Raw genomic sequence first — 24300 nt, forward strand, 5'->3', positions numbered from 1 at the left:
ACCGCAATATCCAGTATCTCCTAGTAGCGGTTGATTGTTTGTCAAGATATTTACGAGCGGAACCATTAAAAACAAAGTACGCAACAGAAGCAGCTGAAGCATTCAAAAAGATGATCAAAAACAAACAGCGCGAAAAAGTATGGGTTGATGATGGCACAGAATTTCTTGGATAATTCAAACAATTGTGCAACAAACGCGGAATTCAGTTATATAGTAATTTCAGTGAAAAAAGTCAGCTTTTGCAGAGAGGAACATTAGATCTCTCAAAAAGATAATTAATCGGTATCTCGAAGAAAAGTGGACCTATAGCTACATTGACCAATTAGACCAATTTGTGAAAACAATCAATTCAAGAGTCAATCGAGTAACTAAAATTGCTCCCAACAAAGTTACAAAAAAAGATGTGCCACGACTAGTTTCATTGACAGCCCAAACAAGCTCAAATCAGAAGCCCAAGTTTTACATTGAAGACTTTGTGAGAATAGTTAAAAAAGATAAAGCATTCAGGAAAAGTTACAAGCAATCATTCACAGACGAAGTCTTTGAAATAACGGGAATACCGACAATAAGCCCACCAACATACTCCTTAGTCGACGCAGACAAAGAACCAATTCAAGGAAAATTTTATCAACCAGAATTACAACTTGTCAGGCTCCCTCTCGTTGAAAATGTCCAACAACCGGTTTGAAGACGAGTTTACAGTTCACGTTGTTTCATGCGCTTCAATGGAAATATTTGATTCAAACACACTTGCATCATTTCAAAATTTTTTTAATGACGAAATTCAACTTGCAGGTGATTGGAGAGTGGCGTTAAGGGAAATCATATTCCCAACAAAAATAGAAAACATAGTTAACGGAAATCTAATTGTGTACAACTTAAAAGACTATGAAGATTCCCAAAAGATATCTTCGGGAGCTAATGTTTTTTCTGGACCTTATAGTGGACAACAAATTAGTTTTATGCCAGGAACCTTTGATACAGTGGCACAACTTCTTGCTACAATTAAGCGAACAATTGGACTGCCCCATTTTTCTTTCAGAGAGTTGAAGAGCTCTGGAAAATATTAAATTTTATTTGGCAAGTATGAGGGAATTACATTTCACAGCGAGGAAATTCCGAGCATTATTGGATTTAAGGGTATTCCTGACGGTAATGGAATACATATTGGGTACAAAATGATTCCCAATGCGAACAGGTTTATGAAAAATGATGATACGAAAGCTTATTATGGGGAGTTCCCAGCTGATCTTTGTGCTAAAAAGCATCTAATTTTGATCTACATTATTATAACTGAATATCAATACGTTGGTGACACTAAGGCTCCTCTTTTGCGAGTCATTGATTCAAAACAACGTCTGAAAAACGGTAGTGTTTGTGAGCTTGAACCAACTCATCGGATAGTTTTCAAAAAGTTAGACTATAAGAAGCTCCTAACCAACACAATTCAATCGATTTCAATTGAACTGAGAACGGAAAGAGGACAATTAGTTCCCTTTTCGGGAACTGGAAAAGTTTTTCTAACACTACAATTCAAAAAATTTTCCTCCTAAAATGGATTCTTATTATGCGAATCAAGCAACGTCTTTGCCTCACTTCTCTGGACATTATCGCCAAAGAGGAAGTGGTTTTGGAGCCCTAGCTGCAGGCATTGGACGTGTTGCGCTGCCTTTAGCACGTCGTTTCATTTGGCATAAAGCGAAGCCTATCGGGAAAGAGCTTTGGAAACAAAGTGTTCCAGAGATTTTGAATGTAGTCGGAAGCAAAAAATCTCCTAAACAGGCGTTTAAAAATACAATCGCAAAAACTGTTAAAAAACAGACAGGGGGATCTCGACGAAATACTTCACGTCGGAGGAAGTCAAGTTGAGTCAAGCCACAGAAAGCGATCAACAAACGCAAAAAAACCATTTCAACGCACAGAGCTCCAAAAAGAAGTCGGTCAGATTTTTTTGCCAGAGTGAACGATGATCGCTAATTTGTTACCATCATAAGCAACTCACAGTTCTTTTGGATTTATTCGAAAAACCTTCTCTTTCAGTAACTTTCGATGGTAGTTTTTGTCGAAAGTTGGGCCCAGTCTACAGTCCAAATCGACCCATGTTAGAATTTGAAGTCGCCGGTGACCGAAATAATTTTATTGACTTACAGAAAATTTTCTTGGAAGTAAAATCTAACATAGTCCAGTCATCAGAAGCTGATTCGAGATATGACGCAGGAGCAGCAACAGATGTTATGAAGACAGATGCTCCCTATTTTTGCAATAATGTGTTACATTCACTCTTCTCTGAATGTACAGTGTCTGCTAATGGACTAAAAATTTCAAACGCTAACGGAAACTATGCTCATAAAAATTTTATTGAAACAGAATTTTCACATAACAAAGGTGCAAAAGACACCTGGTTGGCATGTCAGGGTTACTCCTACGAAGAAAATCCAGGAGCGCTGTCAACTGGAGAAGTGAACAGAAGGAAAGCCTTAGTGAGGCAATCAGCTGAGTGCACATTCTACGGTAAAGTTGCAGTCAACTTTTTCACCTGTGACAGACATTTGCTAAGTGGTGTGACACTTCGCATTGCATTTAGACGGTCAATAGATGATTTTGTTATAATTTCTGACGAGGCTGCCAAGCACTACAAAAAAAAACTGTCGAAGCTAATTTGTATGTTCGCGAGATGACATTGAACGATGATGTTGTATCGGCTATTCAAAAAAAATTTATTAACAAGTCCAGCTTCGTATCCCCACCTGGAGACTCTAACAAAAACGTTTATGGCTTAAACAGGTCTCCACAGTTGGAAACAAGAAGATATTTTTGCCAGAGAACCGATTCGTAGACTAGCAATTTGTCTGAACACTAACGGAGCGTTTCTTGGTAACAGCAGAAAAAATCCATTTAATTTCCGCAAATTCGACCTTGAGCAGATTTATATTTATCGAAACGGTTTACCTGTGGCAGACAGTCCGATATCAACAAGTGATGACAAACGTCTTTACTTTAACACAATATCGGATTAAGCTTACATCGACAATGGTCATGGAATAAGTTTGACAGATTACCCAAACCATTTCATAAATGTTTTTGATTTGACCAGCACCCAACAAGCATCCCACGATTTTATTCATCCTGAGCTTACAAATTCGTCAATTTTTACTGAACTGAAATTTTCTGCGGCCTTACCTAACAATATAGAAATATTCAATATTGGCGAAAAAGCTAACACAATAGTTGTTGATAGTGCAAAAAGAGTATCAAAGAATCACATTCTGACAAATTAATGATGGAGGAAGATGATATTAATGGTTTAATCCAAGGCTGCAAAACTCTTAAATATAAATTCCATGGTGTGTTTGCGGCGAACAACTTTCCGGAAAAAATGAACAGAAACAGCTTCCTTATTGTTAATGCAGCAACTGCTGAAAATATTGGCACTCACTGGTTACTATTATGCAGAAAAAACAATCAACCTTTGTTTGCCGATCCCCTTGGTCAGCCCATTCCACCGTACAAACACCTATACCAAAGAATCGTTTCCGTTGGCAGCAATTACAACATCTATCAACTCTTTGAAAATCAACCAATTCAAAGAGCAAACTCTAAACTTTGTGAACTTTTTTGTATTTATATTGCTCATTTTGTTTTCAATGCTCAAAAACTTGTAAATATTAGCGATAATGAATTGATTCGTTTTGCTTTTCATATGATGTTCTAACCTTACTAACTTGAGAAATTTGTTTCTTTTTCAAAACTTTACTTTTTCTTCATACACAAAGCGAACACTCAATAATTCAGAATCAATATTCAATTTTCCGTATACACTCAAAAAAATATCCATAATTTGACAAAAAGCGCCAGAATGAGGACCATACAAAATTGTTTCAACCTTTCGTAAAGTTTCACTATTAACAAAATCAGTTTGAACTTGTTTCGATGGAGTACGGGCATTGTAGATAGTTTTTTGAGCAACTACTGGCATCTTGGCACTCGGTTTGAGATTGTTATTTATTTGTTTTGCTGAGCTGCTTTTCGATAAATTGTTGTGGTTAGCAAAAGCTGGCAGTCGTTTGCGCACTGACTGTGAATCGGTTTTTTTCTCCCGAACTGTTGAATTTGATTGCCAATTTGAGCTTTGTAAAAACGTCTCTATTAGTCTCCACGTTTGGTGCAGTCCAAAACATAAATTTGAAAGCTGTATAAACACAAGGCACAGGAAAGCTCTGATATCGTTTCAATGGTTTCGTTTTCAAAAGTAGTTGTATCAATTAGATAAACGTGATAATGGCTGTTTACTAAATTGCAAAATTCGGAATCAAAATGTGCACACACTGCATAAAAATTTCCAATAGAAAAGCTAGGTTTTTCTTCAAGAAATAGAAGAACTATTTTGAAATTTGAACTGTTTCTGAAATTGTTTAAAGTAATTCTGAGAACGCTCAAACATCGCCTCAACCATCGTTATTGAAAAACTTCTTTTTGAATTTTTGGTTTTTTCGCTAGTGGTGGTTTTGTTGTTGACAGCTGATCAGCCACTGAGTTCTGTATTTTGCTAGCTGAGCTGACCAATTTTTCAAACTCTCCAAGAGTTAGAGAAATTCTCTGTTCAAACTCGTAAACGTCTGTTGCTTTTTTGATCAATTTCAGAAATACATATGTCCCTGTCCTTTCATAGGTTTTCAGCGTTGTTCTGATTAAGCGCTTATCAGTTTTGGAAATATCGAAATAACAATCTCCAAACTCTGTGTTTTTAGTGGACGTGAAAGGCATAGTGTGCAACTTGTTATATTACTTTCAAGTGTTATAATGTGTAAAACTCCAATTCAATGGGGGCGGCAAGTTGGGTTTAAACAAGTGTCGTCAAACTGCCTAATTAAATCCAAATGATTTGTGAATACAGGCTCAAGTACGCCTATGGCGTACTTGAGCCTGTCTGTTGTTCACATAATGCGTAATCAATTTCAGCTGTGACCTTAGATAAGACAAAAAACATATGTGGACCTAGATGTGTACTTGGACCAGCAGTGCACTGTACACTTTTTATTGGAATTATATGCGTACCATGTGTTTTGAGAACAAAAATGTGGCCCACCCTGGGTGTGTATTTGGACAAGCAGTGCAGTGTACACTGTTTATTGGAATTATATGCGGACCACATGTTTACAACTTGGAAGAGATGTGACCCTAGGTGTGTATTTGGACCAGCAGTGCAGTGTACACTGTTTATTGGAATTATATGCGGACCACATGTTTTGGTTCTATAGAGAAAACAGATGTGACCTTAGGTGTGTATTTGGACCAGCAGTGCAGTGCAGTGTACACTGTTTATTGGAATAATATGCGGACCATATGTTTATAACTTGGAACAGATGTGACCCTGGGTGTGTGATATAATTAGAAGCACAAGTGAACCTACAGCAGTAAGGAAATTCTGATACGAAAAAACATGCACCAGCGTACAATGAAATGCTAATAATAAAATACGCTCTAGATAAGAACTGAGTTAGTACACACTATAAAGTGTAACGAACCATGCATAATAACAAAATTTAGAGCATATATCAGAGCACATACCAAAATTAAAACCATATTTGACCCCAGATATAATTTGTTGAATTACACGTTGTGCAATAAAACTTTAAAAATAGTTATTCATTTTCTTTAAACCTTGCGTTCAGTGCACTTTGCTTTCTTTCAACAGTTCTTTACCAGACAAACACCTACCAACAGTCTTCTTTCAAATTGGTTTTAATTTCTTTCTCAAAATTTGTACAAAAATATTATGTCCGTTCAAATACTTGCTGAATCTGTAATTTCCTTGGAGCGAACATTGGTTTATCAGACAGTGTTCGAAAACTTTGTTGTGCTTATTCAACAAAAGAGACAAGGCGATGTTTGGCAAAATTAACAGCACTGATTGATACCTAAGCTTTTCATTAACGCAATTGCTTCTTTACCAGAGAAGACAAAACCACCAGAATGCAGTCTTATTACATCAGGGGAACATTTACCTCCAAAATCTTTGCCAACATTTCAACAACTTGGCATGGAGTCATTACCTGACGACGTTAAACGAATTTTGTTTCGTTACGACTGCGACTGTGTGCCTCTGTTTGAAAACCAGCTAGGGGCTTATCAGGCTTGCGAAAACTTAGCTGACATGTGGGGCATAAAGTCATCACTTTGCTCCCCAGAAAATCCATTGCAATTGGATTCAGCCAGCTTGCCAGTAACAACAGCAGTTGATCCGAGTCCCAGTTTGGCACCGACATCTAGTCCATCTCTCTTTGCGGGAATTCACAAGAACAATTCTACGGCTCTGTTCAATGACAACCAGTTTGGTACAACGTTACTGTCAGCTACACAATTTCAAACATCAGAACCAGCACGTGTTTTTGGTGTCACAGACATGCCAAAGATTTGCAATGCACCAGAGACGGCTACCTGAGAATACTTTAATGGACTTATTTGATTAACTTGAAAATTAAACTTAATGGATCACCACAAAACTCTTTTATTTAGTGAGTTGCTAACTTGATTTTGTTTCAAGAATGTGTGATTTCAACTTTTTTAAAAGCTGAATTTAACTTTTTATTTCTGTTTTATAGCTTTAAATCTGCTGAGTCAAAGAAATTAAAACTTTGCCACTGATCAAGTTCGAACATGTTCAGAAAAGATTTTCATTATGACCTAAACATTCGTTTCCTAACAAACACTCAATTATTATAACTACTATGACGTGGTGAGATTTTTCAATATTATATCCAGAAATACATTTCCCAATCTGCAAAATTTTGTTAGTATTATATATATCAAACATAAAGTTTAGAGATATAGCCATCTCTGAGAGTATGCGGTATTGACGCTAATGACATGCTAACTACATGCCACAGCTGTAGCATGGATTGAATTCCAAACTCAATTCATAAGTCGAAGAAATGTTCAAAAAATAAAAAATAATCAGAGAAAATTTTTCGAAAAAAATGCATTTCAAACGTCAAATTTTGACATTTAATTCAGTAGATGCCCTCTTCTGCTTACACTAGAATCAACTCTCATTTGTTACTTGCGGATCAATTGAAAAAAAGAGCATGTTAGTATAAAAAAACGAAAAAAAAACTCAAAAACAAAAAAATTTTAACACATGACCTCTGACCTTTGACCCCAAAAAACAGGGTTCCAAAAATACTTGGGGTGAAACTGATTGTTCAGTAAGACTCAGCAAACTCTAAAGTACAAAACTTCTTATCACACTCGTCAAATTTTACTCATCCGTTATGGAGATAATTAGCCCCTAGTTAGCGGCTAATTAAGGTTTAATTAACCTATTTACTAATTACTGAAAAATATTCAAATTTTTGCAACGGTTTTGTACTCACTGCTTGATGCCCGACATTATTGCTCATAAGCATCATGATCAAAAAACGGCTCCTTCACCGATTTTCGAAACATCTGGCAATTAATGTCACATTAACATCTGGCATTAATTAGCATAGGAAGTACCCTAAGGAAAGATGTTAGATCGGTTTTCTTTACATTTTTGGACTTATTGGGCCCTCCGTGTAAATTTATCTCGTAAGAGCTGTCATCAAAACTTTTTTTCTGTTTATTTTTGAGAAACTTTTTTATATGGGTCCTATGTTGGACGGGGAGCATTTTTGCTCATCACACTTAAGAACGTAGGACAACTCTAACCATCCGTAATTGAAAATGCATAAAATAGCGCATTTTATTACAATTTTGAAAATTAGCATGTTTTTCCAGGTTTTCAAAAAAGTTTTTTGACACAAACGATGATCAGCAATACTCGGTAGGGTTCCTTGTGGTGTTATTTTTTGGCATACGATTGCAATGGAGAGTTGAAAACACATCTTTTTTCTCTCGAAAGTAACAAAATTTCGAAATAAAGGTATGCGCCAAAACCGACCAATCAGAAAACAGCTTTTCAAAACTTCGAATTTGGGGCCTATGCAGTACTGTAGTCTCTAATACTGTAAACCCGAGAAGCCATTTCTTGTTCATTCGTTTCTACTGTTCGTACTCGAGTTTAACAATTCTTTCTTACTAAAGTTAGACAATTCAAAAATGGGTTTCCAGTGTCGTTATTGTGATTCTATTCTGAGTACAAAAGGCAATCGCTCCAGGCATGAGCATAAATTCCATCCTGATGAGATTGGCTTACCCGTATACCAATGCTCATTATGTGAGTTTACTTGACGGAAGATTTCTTTGCTCGAAGACCACATGAAAACTGCACACCAACGATTCACCAATTGCTGTCAAAGCTGCCTACTCGGATTCAACGATTGCCATCTTTACGTACAGCATATGACTTCCGTTCATCACTTACCCGTCCTAGGTGAAGAATTTCAGCCTCGAGACACTCCGTTGGAAAGTGCATTCAATTGAGTGCTGAGATCGTTCGAGTCAACAGAGACCGAAGAATCCAATGATCTCGAAAACTTCATGCGGATACAAAAACTCAAAATAGACACTCTAATAAGTGAGCAGTTGACCCAGGGTCCTCAAAAAGTTCAACTATTTGCAAAATTGCGGCTTATCAAAGTTCTGTATGATGAGCCAGATAAACCAGAAGATTATCGTATTGAAATATACGCAAACTCTCTGATGACTCCTGTCTACGCAAACGGACTGTCGGATGAAGCGTATTGGCAAATGGTGGAGAAGATGATGAGCGTATTGGCAACATTCAACTCATTGGGAAGTGGTTGGACACTCGAAAAAGTTCTCAAAGTTGACCTCAAATTCGCACGTTTCAGACCAATTCATGGTTCATCATACATCGCGTTGCCATTAAAAACTGCCAACTGTAGAGGATTGCTCAACGTTAGGAACCACGAAGATCGAGATTGCTTCAGGTATTGCTTTGTGGCGGCTTATCACATGTATCATCAAATAAATCTAGATAGAATTGATCGAAACTATCAGACCGACAAAACTTCACCAACTACATACAATCAACCAGGACTTCAGCAACCTCTGGGCGATTTTACTATGGCCATGGGCTTTGCAGACATTCCTCAATTTGAAGCACTCAACAACGTTCAGGTAAACGTGTTTGGATACGATAACGGCCAGCTTTTCCCTCTGAAAATTACGTCATATAGTTCAGATTTTGTAGTGGATTTACTTTTGCTGTACGACTGTGACCGTCATCACTACGTCCTCATTACAAACTTTGTGAAGGTTGTTTGCTACGTGCGAGGACTTGATTATAGATTCTCTTACAACATTTGTCGAAACTGCTTTTGGATTTGTCGAGAAGGACTTGAAAGTTACAACCTACATCTCACTAACTGTTGCAAAATGCACCTGCTGTCATTCATATGCTTTCAAGTGAGAGCAACTCATACAAGTTCACGAACTTGGCTGCTACGTGGTTTGTCCCTCTTGTTATCTATTTTGACTTCGAGTCTTTTTTTTGACCCGTGTCTACTTGCAAGGGACCAAGTGATAAAGCCTTTACACAGGTCAAGGAGATACATGAACCGTGTGGCTTTGCGCTAACAGTGATAGATCACCACTCATCAAAGCCAATCTTTCATCATGTAGACAGTTCTCCTGCTTGCATGACAAATTTTGTCAAAATGCTTCACAAACTAGCCAGAGATATTTATCAGCAGAAAAGGAAGCACCCTTTCTTCAAATGCGATAGACGAAACTTGCGAAAATCTAACGCTACGCACTGTTGGATTTGTGAAAAATTGTTTTCAGAAACGGAAGATCCAGAGAACACAATTGACCTGGACCATTGCCACTACAGTGGTAAATTCTTGGGATGGGCACGTGAGAAATGCAATCGTTCGAGACGAAATATCAATTTCACCCCTGTTGTGGGTCATAATATTCAAAATTATGACTTACATCACATTTGCTTGGCACTGAACAACTGCGAGCCAACCACAACCATCAGCGTCATACCAACCACCGACGAAAAATACATATCAATGACATTTGGTGTGCTTATTGACACTTTCGTAACGGAAAAGGGAAAAACAGTGAAAGTTTACGAATATCTTCGATTCATAGACTCCTTCAAGATGATGAACAGTTCTTTAGAGAAACTTGTTGAAATTTTACCCGATGACCGCTTCGAAATAATGAGGGCAATGTTTTCTACATTATCTGATGCTAACCTTCAGATACTTAAACAGAAAGGCTACTACCCTTACTCTTATTTGACTGGTCGGTCCAAGTTCAGTGACACCAGTCTCCCAACACTGAGCAAGTGGGGTAACACTCTGGACGGAGGGGCAGTGAAGGTAACGTAGACTAATTTACAACATGCACGCAGGATGTTGGAAATTCTGGAATGTGGAACACTGCAGGATTATCATGACTCATACTTGAAGCTCTACTGTGCACTACTCGCATGTGTTTGCGAATTCCATCGACAGTTGAGTTTCGATACGTATAAACTGGACTGTATGCACTTCTTCACCCTACCCAATATGGCTAAGGAAGCATCACTTAGAATCTGCACAGCCAATGTCGAGTTACTGACTGAGTGTGAACACTTGGACATGATTGAACCGCAATTCGCGGTGGAGTCACATCTGTCTTTGAAAGTCGGCGCTTCACTGAAAATAACTCCTATATTCCCAACCACGACAGCACGGAGGAATCCTGTTTTAATTTCTGTGTCGAGGCTAATAACCTTTATGGCGGCGTAATGCAATGAGAGAAACTACCGCTCGCCGACTTTACGTTCAACATAGAGATTCAAATTCAAGAGATTTTGGACACCGCCGATGACGCTAGCATTGGATACTTTGTAGAGGTCGGTCTCTCTTACCCGCCGATTCTTCATGATGAGCACCGCGATTTTCCGTTGGCGCCCACAAAAGACGTGGTTGAAGACGAGTGGTTGAGTGATTACCAGATCGAATTGAAAGAACAGTACAATCTCCCATTTTCCAAAGTAAAGAAACTCCTGCAAACGTTCTTTGATAAAGAGAGATACGTGGTCCACTACAAACTGCTGAAACTCTATGTCCAACTCAGCCTGGTAATCACAAAGGTTCACAAAGTGCTTCAATTTCGACAAGAAAACTGGCTATCGCCATACGTTACACTAAATAGTGAAAAGCGGCAAGTTGCGTCAAACAAGTTTGAAGAGAACTTTTATAAACTGATGAATAATGCAGTTTTTGGTAAAAACTGTGAATCCAAAAGACGCAGAAATAAAATAACAATTGCACGAGATGCAGAGCATGCGCTAAAATTAATATCCATATTTGAGTTTGATCGCTCTATGATATTTGGGGAGAATTTAGCAGCCTTGACCACAAGACCGAAGTCCATTTATTGGTGCACTCCCACTATTGCGGGAGCGACTATCTTAGATCTTGCAAAATTCCACATGTACTCATTCCATTACAATGTCATGCGCCCCAACTTTAAGTGTCGCCTTCTTTACAGCGATACAGATAGTCTCCTTTATGCGATAAAAAGTGACGATTTTTATACAGAGTTATCGCAGAAGCCTCAGTCAGTATTAAGTCATTTGGATTTCTCAAATTACCCACTCAATCACTTTCTTTACGATACCACTAACAAAAGAGTTGTCCTCAATTACAAGGACGGATTCGCCAGCGACTATATTACTGAATTTATCTGTTTGAAGCCGAAGCTCTACTCCATCCTGTCAAAAAGTAAGTTTATTCTCTCATAAAAAAATTGTTAGTTGCTGTATAAAAATTCGTATTGGGTTAATAGGCATCTGGAAGGTGTTGAATCATTTTATATTTACATAGGGTGTTAGTAATCATAATAGCACCTAATATTTCTCATTTCTTTCTTTCTTTCTTTTAGGTTGTCGAAAAATTTCAGCAAAAGGGGATACGAGGGCCGCACAACAACATCTTTGTCACGTCGACTTCTTAAACACTCTCAGCACTGGAAACCAACTGCGCTCAGAGAACACCAGGGTTGTGTCCGACCACCACAGGCTGCAGACAGTTACTACAAACAAAATTTGTCTGTCAGTTTTTGAAAACAAGCGCTATATACTACCTGATGGCATAAAAATCCACATGTTTGGCCATTATGAAATTGGCGATTATGCTATCGATGAAATTGATTGGAATAACGACGATGTGGAATGGGATTATGACGATTTTAGCGACTTACTTTTGAGCTCGAGCCCAGAGTGGGATAACAGTTTTGTTGTACCACACTCCTCTCCAGATACCACCACCACCCAAAGCTCCAACACATGGCAACCACCAGACCCCGGTTTTGTCGCCGCTCAGAATATAAATGATTCCGATATTGAAAGTAGCGATATCGTTGATTTCGATGCCAGTTTCGAAGAAAACTCTACGCCCGATAATCCGTTCAGTAATTTTGAGGCAGAAGAAGCAAGTGAAAGCGAGTCAGAGGGCCCAGTGTGCAAAACTGCAAGGCGATATTAGAGTGCATAATTAAATTTAATTGCCCAGAGAGAGACACGCAAAACTGAACCAGTATTGATTTTGCATGCAGTGTGAAATTTGGTTTTGATTTAATTTGTTTGAGTGTTTTGAAATCAAAAGCAAGCAGCGCGACAGAAAGCAAAGTTAAAGGGAAACAAGGGCGGCAGAATAAGGAAGGGAGGGGAAACAAAAGAGTCGAAATGGAAAGATTCAGTAGGAAAGGGAAATATAGAGCGGCGGAAAGATTTTATCCCGCCTATCCTATTCCCACTTAACCGCCACTACCTATTATCCTATGGTTAAGAGTCGAATGATAACCCCCCTTTCTTTACGTAGGTATTATATACTACTAGCCTCTTTGCTATTCAATCTCAACCAGACCACTCTGACAAAAAACGGCTTCCAAAGAGAAGGAATTCATCACCATAACGATGACAACGGAAAAATTTGAAAGCTGCATTAGTATCTCACCCTCTTTCATCTCATCAAGTCACCTCTTTATCAGCGCTCAATTGGCATGAAGGGTCTGTTTCAGCTAGTTCCCTGCCTTTGTGTTGATGACATTGTGAGTCAATCGTTTTCAGCAATGAAGAAGGACAATGCAAAAACAATTCTAACGATGCGGATTGACCCAGATCAGTTGGAGCCAACCAGCTTGATACTAAGAGGTTTGGTAAAGTGAAAACTGTTAAAACTGAGGCAATTAAGATTGGTATTGTTAAGGTAGTTGGGATTCAGGTTATTAAGGTCGGTTGGTTTCAAGTTGGTTATTTGGATAGGCCAACGGACTGGAACAAGTGGTAGTTACTAGTATTTCCTATCAACATACGTCTGATCAAGGAGTCTCTTGTCAGGAACTTGCATGGAGGACCAAAACTCTCCTGTTATTATCTTCGAAAAGCAGTTTAAATACCTAGGGGACAATCAGATGGAAAAAATTTAGTAACAAATGCATTGCGCACAACCACAGAGTTTTTCGGTTGCAAATGAGATATCTGTCAAAGGAACTTGATGTCTCATCTTTTGACGACACGCAAACTGTTTTCAGCAATTGTGGACACCTTAGCGGAACGGTCATCAGCGAAAAATTGAATGACACCTACGTTATCCTATTTATTGTGTCAGCACAAAAGCTGTTCAAATGGAATCAGTGCCAACCTTGTCTAAAGATGATCTTCTGGATGCCGTAATGAGTTTTTGTGGATTGAAGTGTTTTGTCCGAGATCTTTTTTTCAGCGACAAATCCAAGACTTCTATGAGCTTAAAGAATAAGACGATAAATTATAGCGTTTCGAAAATCTTTAAAGAACAGAGAATTTAAAGAAATAATCGAGGCTTTCATTAATGGACACCAGATTGATTGACTGATAATTTCCACACGATCACCTTATTTGGGAGGTCTCTGGGAAGCAGCAATTAAAAAACAAAGAGGCTCTTTTATGGGAATATGAAAACATAAAATGTCTCTTCAGAGTTTCAACACCTCGACGACTCAAATTGAGTGCAATCTTAATTTTTGGCCGCTGACAGCCACTTCTAAAGATGTCAATAAACCAGCACCAACGCCTGCTCAATTTTTCATTAGATGTTCAGTAACAGCATTGTCGAGCCGCTTTAGGAGGACAACAGAACACTAAGCAGAAGGCTAAAAAAGTCCGCAGCACTTTCAGGCAATTTTGGAAAAATTGTCTGTGGATTACTCGGCAGCAAACAAAATGATAGGATTACAATCAACAATACAATCAACGACATTGCTGTCTTCAAGGATGACGGTGTTAATATAATAAAATGGTCGCTAGCAAAAACAAAACAAAAACTGATCGAAATGACATAATAGTACATATCTCCAATTGAAAACTTTTACAGGATGTGACATGCTGTCTTTCCGCCGAACTAAACGTTGGAAAAGGAGAATCTCGAAAATCAGTTAACCAAATAGAAGACAACAGATAACTCAATGGGCGATGATTAGTAAGAAACAGCATCAACAGAATAACGAACTCTGATACAAAAAGGATTTGAACGCAAGGACTGAAAGAGTTCTCTTAACAATGTGCAATCGGAACTCAATTCAATTATTGCAGCAATCAATGTACTCAATGCCTCAAACTTTTTTTTTGCATTCACCTTCATTACAGCAACGATATTTGTCACGACGACAACGACGGAAAGCGACAAGGACAACGACAATGCAGATGACATAGCCAGTTTTCATTGTCCAGCTTGCTCTTAGAAAAAGGAAATTAACATTAATTGAAACAAATTGCATTGAGTACTTGATGTCAAATGAATCAAAGGATCCTAACTATTAGTTTCGGTTTGAACTCTTTCATCGAAGGCGGGATATGTTGGGATAAAAAAATCTTGACCTTCAAGTATTAGAAGCTTCATAACTTCAAACCAAAATGACCTCAACAAAAAAGCAGGGTTAGTTGAACTTAGAACAATTTTTCTATCAGATTATATCATAAACACATTTTTTTTCTTGAGCTTGAAGTCTTTCTTAAGCAAAATGTTTTAAAGTCGTTGCAGCGCTTATAGCTAACAGGATCAATAAAACAAGTGTTGCAGCTCAACAGTGACTCTCACTTGATTCCCTGCGCTCCAAGATGTTGTCAATTTTTCATCTGGGTTCGCCTTTAATCCTCTGCAACTCCCTATTAACCAAACAAACATACAGATACCAATCAGATAATACTTCGGACATTGTGTTAAAAAACGCCTCTCTATTTCTTTGCACAGATGAAGAGCTTTGTGCCTTTTCAAAAGCTCAGCTAATTGTCTTAAGCTCCAAAGATCCCTAAAATTTTTTTTGTTTGTAGTTTTTAGGTTTTCTCAGTCAGCTGATCAGGCTGAAAAAAATTGAAAGTTACTTTACTAATGAAAAGGAAAGCGATACAATCAACGATACAAGCAACAGCCCCAAAAAAACTAATATATCATAACTTATCTACATATAGAGAAAGAATGATCAACGATACCATTAAATAAACAAAAATCTAATAGCATTAATATTATTATCGAAAAAACTATATCAAAGATTTTTAATACTAAAATCAGAAAAACACATTCACAATTCTACATCTTAACTAGAGAAACAAGCAATATGTTCAATAATTTGATATTAAGTCAATGAAACAGAAAACAATGAGTGTAACGAGTTAGTTAAATTATATGAAGATCACAAAAATAAGAATAAATTAAGTGTTTTTAAAAATTGAAGATAGGTATAATTAGAAATAATAATAAACTTTTTATTATTAACTTTGCCATTAATGCTAATATATAGTTATTGTTAATGTTAATATATAGTTCTTGTTAAAAATAATGTTAATGCTAATGTTAATTTTAATGTTAATGTTAATATCAATGTTGAAGTTATTGTTAAAATTAATGCTAGTGCTAGTGTTTATGTTATTGTTAATGATAATACACAGTTATTGCTAATACAATTATTGCAAAAGCATTCAAAAGTTTTTAATAAAATTAATATTTGTTTAATGAAGGCTAAAGAAATTGATAACAACAAGTATAATAATCTAGTAAAAGTATATGGAGACTGCAAAAAAAAAGAAGAAAAATAATTTCGATTTCTTTTTAAATTGAAAATAATAAAGTTTTGAGATTTTTTTAAGATTTGGTAATAATAACATTACTATTAATGTCAATGTTAAGTTACTGTTACTACTATTATATCGTTCACGTTAATGCTTTTGTTAGTTTTAATATTAATGCTAATGCTAGTGTTAATGTTTAAGTTATTGTTAGTGTTAATAAACAGTTATTGCTAATACAGTTGTTGCTAAGGGACTCACAACACCACATTTTAACACTACATTTGAGCGAAATTAGCATAAAGTTTTATGAACGTAATATTAAGTCAATGAAGGATAACAAAATAGACAACAACAAGTTAAATGATTTAGTTAAATATATGAGCACTACAAAAAATAAGAATAAATCAGGTGTTTTTTTAAAGTGAAGATAATAAGGTTTGGAGATATTAAAATACTTAGTAATAATAACCTGACTTTTTTTGTTAATTTAAAAATTTTGTTAATGTTAATACATATAGCTCACGTTTGGGCCAATGTTATTGCTTATGTTGTTGTTAAAGTTAATATTATCAATATTTGTTATGTAAGGATATTTGTTGATGTTAATATGCTGTTAATGCTAATACAGTTATTGCTAAAGTATTCACAAATCTATATCTTAACTAGACAATAGTGATAAGTTTATTAAACGTCTTATTAAGTCAATGAAGAATAAAGAAATAGATAACGACGGGTAAAAGGATTTAGTTAAAGTATATGAAAACTACAAAAAACAAAAAGAATTATTTAAGAGTTTTAAGAGATATTAATTATACTTAGTAATAATAACATAACTAATAATGTTAAAACAAAATTATTTGTTAATGTTAATCCACAGTTAAGCGTATTACTAATGTTTATGCTAATGTTAATGTTCTCGATAACTCTAATGTAGTGTTAAAGTTTATGTTAGTGTTATTATTATTATGCAGTTAATGCCATTGCTAGTGTTTATGTTTATGATATTGCTAATGTTAATATATAGTTAATTTTAATGTTAAAAATACTGTTAATGTTATTGTTAATGCTAGTAATAGTGATATTATAGCTAATGTTAATGGAAATACTGATATATCAACTTTTTTTACCTAGATATCAACCTTAACCTTTTTGTACAACCCTTAAACCTTCATCAGTTGTTGCAAGTTTAATTAGATCTGATGTTTGTCATAAAACTCTTTTAGGATTTTTTCTTGCTACAGATGTACCAATACAACTAGCATTCTCTAATGCACTAACAGGATTATTTTTTTAGCTACATTGTTCCCAAGACATACTGCGGCTTTACTAACATTTTCTTAGAAATTTTTAAATCCTCTGCATCAACAAAATCATCAGACACCATCATTGAGTTTTTTCGCCTACACTTACTACAAATCCCATCCAAAGTTTTAGCTTTATTACAATGCATAATGCCGTAATATTATTAATACCAGAGTAATGTCTACAATATGAATTAATTGTATTATTTCCTAGTTGTGTATCAAATCTATTAAGCAGCATTTTATTAATTTAAAAAGCAAACTGCAAAGCATTATCTATTCATTAAGATCATTAGGTCTGATACTAATACTAAATCTAATTCTGGATCTAATACTAGAACTAAAACCAAGGGTTCACCACAGTCAAAGACTGATACTCTCTCTCTCTCTCTCTCTCTCTCTCTCTCTCTCTCTCTCTTTCTTTCTCTCTCTCTCTCTCTCTCTCTCTCTCTCTCTCTCTCTCCATCACTGAACCTTCCATTAGTGCATCTATTGAAAAACAAGACATTTTTTGCAAAAGTTTTTGTTGCTTAATGTGAAAATTAATCGTATCATCTATATCATATTTCACATTCCAAAAATTAGCTATCACAGGTTTCTTTTCCTGTTTTGTTGTAACCATTCTAGCAACTACTTTTTGTATTGTATGTTCAGTTAAAAATTTTTTCTTGTGAAGCCCTAGAGCGGTAAATTAAGCATCTTTATTAACTATATTAAATTTTTCATTATTTTCCCGTTAACAAAATTATAGGTATTATAGGATTCGGACTTTATTCCTATAAAATCTTCGTTAACAACACTACCAAACTCATGTTTGAACTTACCAAGTAATTTTTATCAGTCCTAACTAATACATCAAGATTACTTCGATCAAAATGTTCTCTTTCTATTTCACCATCTATGAAACTTAGTAAAAAAAACTATCTGTACCTGTATAATGTATTTTTATTCTTTTGAGCTTAGGTACTAATAGATTGTAGTACAGCTTATTTATCCATAGTTTACTCATTTCTTGTTTAGCAAAACCAAGGTATAAACATGAATCACATTCCATACGTCTCTTTGGATACTCAAATAGTGCATAATCAACAGATCAATAGCATTCTTACAATTTGATTTACAAAAACTCTCCATCATCTTTTCTTTATCATGTAGGAACCCGACTTGACAGAAGTTCAATAGATTCATGCATAGTCGCCCAACTTTGGAAAAATTTGTCCATGGAGTCTTCAGCAGCAAACAAAATGGTAAGATAACAAGCAACACTACGCCTGTCAACGACATTGTTGTCTTCAAGGATGACGGTATCCATCTAATGAAATGGCCACTAGCAAAACTTAAACAATAACTAATCGGAATGACATTATAGTACATATCTCTAATTAAAACTATTACAGGATTTCACATACTGTCATTCCGCCGACCTGTCCTGTTGGAAAAGGAGAATCTCAAAAATCAGTTACCCAAATGGAAGACAGCATATTACTCAATTGACGATGATTAGCAAGAAACAACATCAACTGCATAGTGAACTGTGATACAAAACGTCCTTAAACGCAAGATTAAAAGAGCGCTCTTATCAATGTGCAATCGATCCTCAATTCAATAGTTTATGGAAATTCAAAAAACGTGTTCAGTTCCTCAAGCTTATGATTTGAATTCACCTTCATGACAGCAACAATTTTTATCACGACGACGACGACGGAAAACGACGACAAGATAACGACAATGCAGATGACATAGCCAGATTTTATTGTCCTATTTGCTCTTGAAAAATGAAATTGCCATTAATCGAATTAACTTTCATTGAATATTTGATGCCAAATGAACCAAGAATCCTCTCTATTAGTTTGAACTCTTGCATGGAAGGTGGGATATGTTGGCGTAAAAAATCTTGACATTCAATGATTAGAAAATTCATAACTTCAAACCAAAATGACCTCTTCATCAAATACAACAAAAAAGCAACGTTAATTGAGCTTAGAACAGTTTTTTCTATCAGATTATATCACAAACACCTTTTTTTCTCTTGAGCTTGAAGTCTTTCTTAAGCAAAATGTTTTTCAGTCGTTGAAGCGCTGATAGGTAACATGATCAATAAAACAAGTGTTGCAGCTCAACAATGACTCTCACTTGATTCCCTGCGCTCCTTGATAATGGCGTTTTTTCATCTTGGTTCGCCTTTAATCGTCTGCAACTCCTTATTAACTAAACAAACATACAGATACCAATCGGATACTATTTCGAATATAGTGTTAAAAAACTCCTCTCATTTTTGTTGCACAGGTGAACAGATGAAGAATTTCGGGCCTTTTCAAAAGCTCAGCCAATTGTCTTAAGCTCCAAAGATCACTAAAATTTTTTTGTTTGTAGTTTGTATGTTTTTCAATCGGCTAATCAGGCTGAAAGAAATTGAAAGTTATTTTACTAACGAAAACGAAAGCGATACAATCAACGATAAGAGCAACAGCACCAAAAACAACACCACAACAACACTACTATATCATAACTTATCTACATATACAGAAAGAATGATCAACGATAAAACTAAATAAACAAAAACTTTAATAATTTTTTCATTATTTTCAAAAAAAAACTATAAGATTACAATGAAACTGAAATAAACGATAACAAAGTGAAAAAAATAGAACTTATATTAACATAGCTAAAATAAGAGAAATCATATTATCATCTCTTGCAAAAAAAGCAACATCAACAACACTAGCATTTACTGGGATGGCTCTACCCTATTCTATATCAAGAGCATTTGCAACAATAACAGTACGTGGTTTTCTATCAAAAATATTTATTACTAAAATCAGAAAAAAATATTCACAACTCTAGCAACTCTAGAGAAACTAGCAATATGTTCAATAATTTCATATTCAGTCAATGAAAGATAGTGAAACAGACAACAAAGAGTCTCATGATGTAGTTAAAATATATGAAGATTACAAAAAAAAAGAAAAAAATATTATATTGAGTGTTTTTACAATTTGAAGGTAATAATATTTTGACGTAATAATAAACTTAGTAATATTAACATTACCATCAAGGTTAATATAAAGTTTTTGCTAATGTTAATTTATGTTTCTTGTTAATGAAAACGTTAATGCTAACGTTAATTTTAAAGTTAATGTTAATAATAATTGCAATGCTATTGTTAATGTTAATATTGTTGCTAGTGCTAGTGTTTATGTTATTGTTAAGGTTAATATACAGTTATTGCTAATACAAATATTGCGAAAGTGTTCAAAATTCTGCACCATAACTAGAGAAAATGGCAAAAATTTAGTAAAGTTCATATTAGTTCAATGAAGGCTAATGAAATAGATAACAACACGTATAAAAATCTAGTCAAAGTATATGGAGACTTGGAAAAGAATAAGAAAATCAAATTAGTTGCTTTTTAATTGAGTACAATAAAGTTTAGAGATATTATTAGACGTAGTAAAAATAACATTACTATTAATGTCAATGTAAAGTTATTGTTAATACTTATGTATCGTTCACGTAATGCTAATGTTAATGTTATTGCCAATGCTAGTTTTAATGTTTAGGTTATTGTTGGTGTTAATATACAGTTAATGCAAAAACAGTTATTGCTGAAGTTTTCACAAAATTACATTTTAACACTACGTTTTAGAAAAATTGGCAATATGTTTAATAAACGTCATATTAAGTCAATGAAGGATAACGAGATAGATAGGAACAAGTTGAATTATTCAGTAAAATATATGAAGACTCCAAAAAAATTACAAAGAATAAATCAGGTGTTTTTTAAAATTGAAGATAATAAGGTTTAAAGAGATAGTAAAATAATTGGTAATAATAATATTACTATTATTGTTAACATTGAAATTATTGTTATTTTTAATATATATATATATATAGTTCAGGTTAGGGCTAATGTTAATGCTTTTGTTGATGTTAATGATAACACTATTGCTAATGATAATGTTAAAGTATAAGTTATTGTTAATGTTAATATACTGTTGATGCGAATACAGTTATAGCTAAAATAATCACAAACCTATATCCTAACTAAAGAATAGTAATAAATTTATTAAAAATTTTATTAAGTCAATGAAAGATAACGAAATAGATAGCAACCAGTATAAAGATTTAGTTAAATTATATGAAGACTAAAAAAACAAATAAGAATTAATTAAGTGCGTTTTTTTTTAAAAAAATAAAGTTTATAAAGTTTAAAGATATTAATTTTATTTAGTAATAATAACACAATTATTAAATCTAGAACAAGATTATTTGTTGTTGTTAATCCATAGTTAACATTAATACTAAAGTTTATGCTAATGTTAATGTTCCTGATAAAATTAAGTAAACAAAAACTTTAATAAAGTTTTCATTATTATCAAAAAAGCTATAAGATAACAATGAAACTGAAATAAACATTAACAAAGTGAAAAAATAGAACTTATATTAACATAGACGAAGTAAGAGATATCATATTATCATCTCTAGCAAAAACAGCAACATCAACAACAATAGCATTTACTGGGATGGGTTCAAATTATTTGTTAATGTTAATCCACAGTTAAGCGTATTACTAATGTTTATGCTAATGTTAATGTTCCTGATAATTCTTATGGAGTGTTAACGTTTGTTATTGTTCTTATTAATATACAGTTAACGCCATTGGTAGTGTTAATGTTTTTGTTATTGCTAATGTTAATATATAGGTAAGTTTAAGGTTAAAAATAATGTTAATGTTAATGTCAATGCTAGTAATTTTTATAATACATAGTTAATGTTAATGTAAATACAGATATATCATTTATTTTTTAACATAGCCAAAAAAAAGAAATCATATTATCATCTCTAACAAAAACAGCAACATAAACAACAATAGCATTTACTGGGATGGGTCCAAATTATATGTTAATGTTAATCCACAGTTTTTCTCAATCGGCTGATCAGGCTGAAAAAAATTGAAAGTTACTTTACTAATGAAAAAGAAAGCGATACAATCAACGATACAAGCAACAGCACCAAAAAAACTACTATATCATAACTTATCTACATATACAGTAAGAATGATAAACGATAATATTAAATAAACAAAAATCTAATAGCATTAATATTATTATCCAAAAACTACAAATCACGTTGAAACTGAATTAAACAATTATTGCATAGAGTGAAAAAAAGATCGTATATTAACATAGCTGAAATAACAGATATCATATTACCATCTCTAGCAACAATAGCAACATCAACATCAGTAGCACTTACTGGGATGGGCCTACCCTATTCTATATCATGAGCCACAGCACAGTACGTGGTTTTCAACAGCAACAGTACGTGGTTTTCTATCAAAATCAGTTATTACTAAAGTCAGAAAAAAATATTAACAATTCGACATCTTAACTAGAGAAACTAGCAATATGTTCAATAATTTCATATTCAGTCAATGAAAAATAGTGAAACAGATAACATAGAGTGTAATATTGTAGTTAAAGTTTATGACGATTACGAAAAGAAAAAAAGGAGTATATTGAGTGTTTTTTACAAATTGAAGATAGTTATGTTCTGAAATAATAATAAACTTAGTAATATTAACTTTCTTATCAAGGTTAATAAAAAGTTATTGCTAATGTTAATTTATAGCTCTTGTTAATGATAACGTTAATGCTAATGTTAGTTTTAAGGTTAATATTAATAATTGTAATGCTATTGTTAATGTTAATATTGTTGCTAGTGCTAGTGTTTATGTTATTGTTAAGGTTAATATACAATTTTTGCTAATACAATTATTGCAAAAGTGTTCAAAACTCTACACCATAACTGGAGAAAATGGCAGCAAATTTAAAAAAGTTCATATTAGTTCAAGAATGGCTAATGAAACAGATAACAACACGTATCATAATCTAGTCAAAGTATATGGTGACTTCAAAATGAATAAGAAAAATAAATTAGTTGTTTTTTAATTGAGTTCAATAAATCTTAGAGATATTATTTGATATAGTAATAGTAACATTAATATTAATGTCAATGTAAATTTTTTGTTAATACTTATAAATCGTTCACCTAATGCTAATGTTAATGTTAACGTTAATGCCAATGCTAGTTTTAATGTTTAAGTTATTGTTGGTGTTAATATACAGTTAATGCAAAAACAGTTATTGCTAAAGTATTCACAACAGTACAATTTAACACTACATTTTAGAGAAAATGGCAATAAATTTAATAAACGTCATATTAAGTCAATGAAGGATAACGAAATGAATAGGAACAATTTAAATGATTCAGTTAATTATATGAAGACTACAAAAAAATACAAAGAATAAATCAGGTGTTTTTTAAAATTGAAGATATTAAGGTTTCGAGATAATGGTAAGAATAACATTACTATTATTGTTAACAACGAACTTATTGTTATTTTTAAAATATATAGTTCACGATAGAGCTAATATTAACGCTTATATGGATGTTAATGTTAACATTATTGCTAATGATAATGTTAAAGTTTAAGTTATTGTTAATGTTATTATACTGTTGATGCGAATACAGTTATTAATAAAGTAATCACAAACCTATATCCTAACCAGAGAGTAGTAATAAGTTTATTAAAAATTTTATTAAGTCAATGAAAGATAACGAAAAAGATAACAACGAGTATAAAGATTGAGTTAAAATGTATGAAGACTAAAAAAACAAAGAAGAATTAATTAAGTGCGTTATTTTTTTTAAAATAAATTTTATAAAGTTGAGAGATATTAATTTTATTTAGTACTAATAACACAATTATTAAATTTAGAACAAAATTATTTGTTGTTGTTAATCCATAGTTAACATTAATACTAATGTTTATGCTAATGTTAATGTTCCTGATAAAATTAAAAAAAACAAAAACTTTAATAATATTTTCATTATTATCAAAAAAACTATAGGATTACAATAAAACTGAAATAAACATTAACAAAGTGAAAAAATAGAACTTATATTAACATAGCCAAAATAAGAGAAATCATATTATCATCTCTAGCA

This window comes from Convolutriloba macropyga, chromosome 14 (assembly GCF_964194025.1).
Source record: "Convolutriloba macropyga chromosome 14, txConMacr16.3, whole genome shotgun sequence".
NCBI lineage: Eukaryota > Metazoa > Xenacoelomorpha > Acoela > Convolutidae > Convolutriloba > Convolutriloba macropyga.